Source organism: Megalobrama amblycephala, linkage group LG18 (genome assembly GCF_018812025.1).
Source record: "Megalobrama amblycephala isolate DHTTF-2021 linkage group LG18, ASM1881202v1, whole genome shotgun sequence".
Lineage (NCBI taxonomy): Eukaryota > Metazoa > Chordata > Actinopteri > Cypriniformes > Xenocyprididae > Megalobrama > Megalobrama amblycephala.
Genome location: NC_063061.1, coordinates 8,180,858 through 8,187,921, shown reverse-complemented (window position 1 = coordinate 8,187,921; position 7,064 = coordinate 8,180,858). Strand labels below are relative to the sequence as shown.

General features: G+C 32.5%; 1 long non-coding RNA gene across 1 annotated transcript; it reads left to right on the top strand.

Annotated features, from left to right (window-relative positions):
- Positions 1 to 3,760: 3,760 nt before the first annotated feature.
- On the top strand, positions 3,761 to 6,861 carry LOC125253376. Its single transcript, XR_007181425.1, has 2 exons — positions 3,761 to 4,766; positions 5,955 to 6,861. It is a non-coding gene; the product is annotated as an uncharacterized LOC125253376 (long non-coding RNA).
- Positions 6,862 to 7,064: the final 203 nt, after the last annotated feature.

Genomic DNA, 7,064 nt, shown 5'->3' with positions numbered 1-7,064 from the left:
AGTAGAACATCACAGCATTGGACAAATTTGTGTGGAATTAAAAAAATGACCCAATGTGACTGGGACCCGAGCGGTCACAAGAAGAATCACACCAAGATGTAACAACAGGAGCGATGTTGGCACCCAAAAAGATGTTAATTATAGTAGATGTGCAAAAATATGCAAATAAATATGGTTATGAGGAAAAATAAAACAGGTTATCAATAAAACAGTCTAAAAACTAGAACTGTTAGGTATTAAAACAGCACCAACTCTCTTCTTTAACTATTGAGGCCAGAGTTGCAGTGTGCTCAAGCAATGCTACAATAACCTTGTTCAAATTCCCTCAAAAACCATGATCCGTCGTCCAATCCTCTCTTCCACTAGAGACACTGCCTTAAATACACACATTTTCCTGCCTAATAATTGGAGCATACCATTAAAAGAATTAAAAAATTAAGTCTTGCCTCACCATATGATTAATAAATAAATACACAAGATGATTAAGAGCAAGAGTTAAAACAATTCAATAAATATGGATAAAACCAACACATACATTTGCAGTTGCACAAACGTTTCAATAGCTAAAATGAGCGCTCCCATGCAGTTTGAGCTTTATTTACAACCACACCCACTCAGCTAAAACAGGAAATATTATAGAATGCATTGGACTAGTAAGAAGACAGTAAAAACAGTGATGGAAGATATATCAGACCTAACATAAATTATGCACTTCAAAAATATCAGCATAGTCACAAAATAATTTATATTTTACCTGCAATATGTATGTACTGTATAATGCCTTAAAAATTCAAAACACCAGAGCTAAATTTAAAATAAAAATGAGAAAATTAGAATTAAAAATTTAAAATAAATTAGATTCAATTAATATAAATTAAATTACAAAATGAAAAATAACATTAAAAATATTAAATAATTAATTTAAAGGGTTAGCTCACCCAAAAATTGCCCATCACTAGATATTGTCATAAAGTCGTTATTTTGTTTTTTTCTGGCACACAAAAAGTGTTCTCGTCACTTTATAACATTAAGGTTGAACCACTGTAGTCACATGAACTGTTTTAAATATGTTTTTAGTAGCTTTCTGGGCATTGAAAGTGTTAATAATCTTGCTGGTAGTGCAGGCCTCACTGAGCCATCGGATTTTATCAAAAATATCTTCATTTGTGTTCTGAAGAGTGTGTGCAACGACATGAAGGGTGAGTAATTAATGACAGAATTTTCATTTTTTGGTGAACTAACCCTTTAAACAAATTAAAATCTTGTAGAAAAACTTACAGTATGAAAAGAATTGTTGGTTTAACTTAAACTAAGTTAAAATTTTGAGTTCACTGAAATTAAACATTTGAGTTAATACAATGAAGGCGATTGGAAAACTCAAAATACTATGTTATTTGAACCACACTAATTATTGAAGTTGACTTAGCAAGAAAAAATGTGATAACAAATCATGAAAATAATTTTTTACAGTGTAGAGTTGTTGTTGTTTTTTTTTACTTTACTATTGATTTTTGATATTTTACTAAAGGTTAAATAGAGTGTTCCAGTCAGATCTGCCCATCAGCAGGAGTGTTAGTTGTTAGTTAATTCTCGGTCAGAGAGAAATTCCCTTTTTGCCACCTGGTTTGTTTTGGAGGCTATGTTTTTTTTTTCTTTGCTGATTTCCCAAACAATATTTATGCTCAAGATTAAGAGGGATTTTCTTAGAAAATCACAACGACCAATGCCAGGAACATGATACATGATTGGATTTGCCTTGATAAAGGTCCAGGAAATGTCCTGAAAGGTTACAATAGGTTACAATATAACCTATTTTATTATAGGTTATTATATTATAGGTTACAATATAACTTATGATATTACCTATTATATTATATTACAATATAACAATATGACATTTCAGAGACTTCTCAAGAAGAAATATTGTCGAAGTACAGGCTACTCATTCAAGTCACTGACATTTTCACCCAAAAATACAAAAAAAAAAAAAAAAAAATATATATATATATATATATATATATATATATATATATATATATATATATATATATATATATATATATATATATATATATATATATATATGCTTATTTGGTTGTAGTTTAAGCCTAGTCCCAGACTAAAATGCATGTTTGAGCTGTTTTAACTGAAAGCAACATGCACTGACATATCTTAAAATATGTCAGAGCCATTGTTTTGTCTCAAGATGCACACCAGTAATGTTTTTTCTAAGGCACGTTTATAAAAGCTACTTAAATGTCTTAATTTAACTAAGGCCTAATCCCAGCTTGTCTGTGAAACCAGGCCATGGTGTCTTCACTTTTCTGGAGTATATGGGGACATAATTCATTAAGCAGTTTTTCTTCCCCCTCCTTTGTTCAAGAATACTGTAAACATTAGCTGCGTACTTTATATCTCCTAAACTGTGCCGTTAATCCTCACTAGTGTTTATGTTCGCTTTCACACGTTTGCACTTTTAAAGGTCAGCGTTTATTTATATGCTGTTTTCTCGTCATGAGTGGCCTGTGACTTTAGGTCATCTGCAGCCTGTGATAATCTGACTCACTTCCTCTGTCATGTGAGGAGAGAGAAAAATGTGGCGCAAGAAGGGTCCAATAACATGATATGCAGGCACACTGAAAAATCACAATGACCAATGTCATAAATACAACTTATGAAAAGTCATCACAGGGCATTGTTTATGACCTTTACAGACATATTTTGTTGTAATGGTAAAGAAATGCATAAAATGGTCAGCCTACTTTAGTGCACTGTAAAAAAAAAATTGTGGTGGAAATGTTTATAATTCATCGTTTTTTGGTACACTGTAAAAAAAGAATTGTTGGTTTAACTTAAAAAAGTAATTTACCTGGTTGTCTTAAAATTTGAGTTCATTGAAATTAAAAATTGAGTTAAAGGATTAGTTCACTTTCAAATTAAAATTTCCTGATAATTTACTCACCCCCGTGTCATCCAAGATGTTCATTTTTTTCTTTCTTCAGTCAAAAAGAAATTAAGGTTTTTGATGAAAACATTCCAGGATTATTCTCCTTATTGTGGACTTCAATGGCCTCCAAACGGTTGAAGGTGAAAATTACAGTTTCAATGCAGCTTCAAAGCGTTCTACACGATCCCAGACAAGGAATAAGGGTCTAAACTAAAGAAACCATTGCTCATTTTCTAAAAAAAAAGATTAAAAATTATATACATTTTAACCATAAATGTTCATCTTGAACTAGCTCTCTTCTTCTTCTCTATTAGAATTCCAGCAGTCTAGACACTGCTAAGTGTATTACTGCCCCCCTCAGGTCAAAGTTTGAACTAATTGTTATATACTTGCACTAGCATATTGAATATGACAATTTACTTCAAACTTTGACCTGTGGAGAGCAGTAATACACTTAGCAGTGTCTACACTGCTGGAATTCTAATAGAGAAGAAGAAGAAGAGAGCTAGTTCAAGATGAGCATTTATGGTTAAAACGTATAAAATTTTAATTTTAACTAAGGCTAACTATTTTAATTTGTGTAGAACGCTTTGAAGCTGCACTGAAACTGTAATTTTGACCTTCAACCGTTTGGTGCCCATTGAAGTCCACTATAAGGAGAAAAATCTTGGAATGTTTTCATCAAAAACCTTAATTTCTTTTCGACTGAAGAAAGAAAGACATGAACATCTTGGATGACATGGGGGTGAGTAAATTATCAGGAAATTTTAATTTGAAAGTGAACTAATCCTTTATTACAATAAAGGCGATTGGTTTAATCAACAGAAACTCAAAATATTATGTTACCTGAACCAGATTAATTATTTAAGTTGATTTGACAAAAGAAAAAATTCTGATAAAAAAATCATAAAAATACAATTTTTAACAGTGTAACTGTTTTTATTCAAGTCACAAGTGAACCAATAGTTCATAGGGCCTACCAACAAATCAAATTTTTGAGTTAAATCAACTAGAAATCGCACTTTAAGGTGGCAATTGCAGGTTACCACTTTTTACATTGTATAAACCGAGCAAAACGCAATGCGCAGGGCATGTCCAAGAAAATCCATCGATCTCCAAAACAGGAGGCCTGATATTTGGCATTGTTTTGGTACTCTTGGAAACTGGGACAGTATGAATCAGGAAAGCGAAAAAGATCATCTAATAACAGCCATGTGACGGTTAGAGAGGACGAGATCTCGCACTCTTGATTGGCAAACCGAACAGGGTTAGGATTTCCCCGTCTCAACCCACGGACTTTACAGAGCGGAAATGGTGCATTAAATACTTAACCAACATTTCCTCCTCCTCTGGCGGTTGGGGTTTTCTCAACACCAACGTCGCTTACACGTAGCCTAGTCTGCAATAACAGGCTACTGATGGAAAAACAATGTTATTCGATCAACCTTTATCCATTAAACATGACTGCAACAATATGCTGTCGGTGGTATGACGTGGGTCTATTATCATGGGCTACGTGTGTTGTGCAATTACGGCTATCTTTGCACTTTGAGCAAAATGGATAGCAGTGGGACTTTCCCATGACTATGTGTGTAGTGTGGAACAAACGCCCATGCAAATGACAGTGCTAATCGATCGGTTTATATAGGGATGCTGCACTGAGCGAGTAGGCGGCAGAAGAGCTTTCTGCATGTGTCTTATCATTCACGGCAGGTGCATGAGACACATGATTCAGCATCCGCAATATGGTACTGGTACCGAAATGACTCACCGACAACAGATGATGTGGACCTGTCGAGAGAAGAGGGGAAAACTAAAGGTAGGTTTAAAGAGGTGAGTGATAAAAAAGCAGATAAATGACAGATGCACACGTGGGTTGAACAAGTCAATGCGCTGTAAGAAAATGTTTTCATCATTTCTTATCGCCACTTTTTTTCTTTTGTCAGATCAACTTAGATAATTCAAGTGGCTTGGATAACATTACATTTCGAGCTTCTATTTATTAAACCGATCGCCTTCAATTTTTAATTTCAATGAACTCAAAATTTTAAGGCAACCAGGTAACTTACTTTTTTAAGTTAAACCAACAATCATTTTTTTACAGTGTGGAGTTGAGTGATGTAAAAAAAAAAAAAAGTGTGACAAAGAGTTTAATTAAAGGCATTTAAAATAAAAACTTATCAATGCATAATTTCATCATAAATGTTGAAAATACTACATGTAGTATACTGGAAGCAATTTGTGAGGCATTTTTGTAACAGCTTTCAATGCATTTCAATACACTGAAGACTTTTTATGACAGAAATTATTCATTTTAATTTATCAAAAGTGACAGTAAAGACATTTATAATATTTCAAGAGATACAACGTGTGATGGTTTATTAAGCAGCACAACTGTTTTCAACACTGATAAGAAATTTCTGACAGATCATGTGACACTAGGCTGGAGTCATCACAGGAATAAATTACATTTTAAAATATATTCAAATAGAAAACAGTTATTTTAAATTGTCTTTACTGTATTTTGACCAAATAAACTTTAAGATTTTCAAAAACAAAATCTTATCGACCCCACACTGTAATCAAAAGCACAATCTGTGTTTTATATATGAGATTTAAAGTGAAATAATATTATTCTGTTGAGATGTTCTAATGATAACATACACTCATAATTAACAAAATTAGAATTTAATCAACTCAAAACATTTGGATGATCTTTGATCACATTTTTATTCATATTTTGTTTTGTTTTTTATTCTTGCAAGGAAGTTAACTGAACCTGACAAATATGAGTTAGATCCATTTGTGCATGAAGTACTCTCAAGAAAATGCTTTGAACAAATACAGAATTGCTGGAATCAAGAGAGAAAACGTTGTGCGACACATTTAACTAACTAAATAATAGTACCTATATAACACTTATATAAGAAATAATCTTTTTTTTTTTTTTGTTTTTTTGATGATGATGATGAATGAATGAATGTTTCATTTCGTTTTTTGCTTATAGGTCAAATAAAACCTACTGCTTGACAGATTTGCATCACTCATGGATGTTAAACTGAGCTCTTGGCTTTGAGAACTGAATTCCAAGGGTGTCTGCTCAATATTCAGCCCACGGAGTTCAGTTCTTAAGTTTGGATGCTCTTTGCATCTGTTCTGACCTACGACCTGAACAAACACGCCTGCTACTGGACTGGAAGGTACCGTTTATTATGCAAAATTCTTCAGCCCCGGTCCTCTTCTGCCTTTTTTAAATCATAATGCAGTTCAGTGGATTCTGTCAGGTTGTGGATCATCATTAGAAATAAAATAGAAAACTATTGTTATAGTTTTGTATGGTGATTTTTTATTAACTTTTTTTTTTATTCCACACTTGTTAGTGAAGATTTGTCATGTGTTTTTCTTGCCATAAATAAGGGTCATTCGTTACTGTATAATGTATTTATGTATATATATATATATATATATATATATATATATATATATATATATACTTTCCATATATTATATTTTGACATGAAACAGTATCAATAGGATGAGTAGTATGTTGAGAATAATGAACCTTATTCCGAAGTCTTCGCTCTTCTCAGCAGGGTTTTTTGGTTGTCCATCAATCACGGTTACAGTCCACAGCTGACAGAGCTTTTCCTGTCTGCTCCCAGGTTGTGGAACCAACCTCCAGTTGAAATTCGGGAAGCACAGTATCTTGGAATTTTTAAAACGCATTAAAACATGTAAAAAACAAAACATATATATATTTTTAAGCTAGCTTATTGTTGATTGTGGTAATCATTGCTGGTTTCTTGGTTATACTTTTTTGTTTGATTTATTTTATATTTTCTTATACTGGAAAGTGCTTTGAGAAGCTCTTTTAAAGGCAATATAGAAAATAAAGTTCTCAGAGCTAAACTGTGTCAAAGTGTCTGAATAATTTTTGGTTCCAAATTTGTATCAGTTTTACTGGTAGACCACTGTATGAAGAATTTTTTGGTATAATATGTCACAGTTTACTTTATTTTGCTATCCTCACTTACGTGTTCTGCACCCACTAGTAAAAATATATCAAAAAATATCAAAAATGAATCATTTTTGGTTTGACTGTATATATAAATTATTT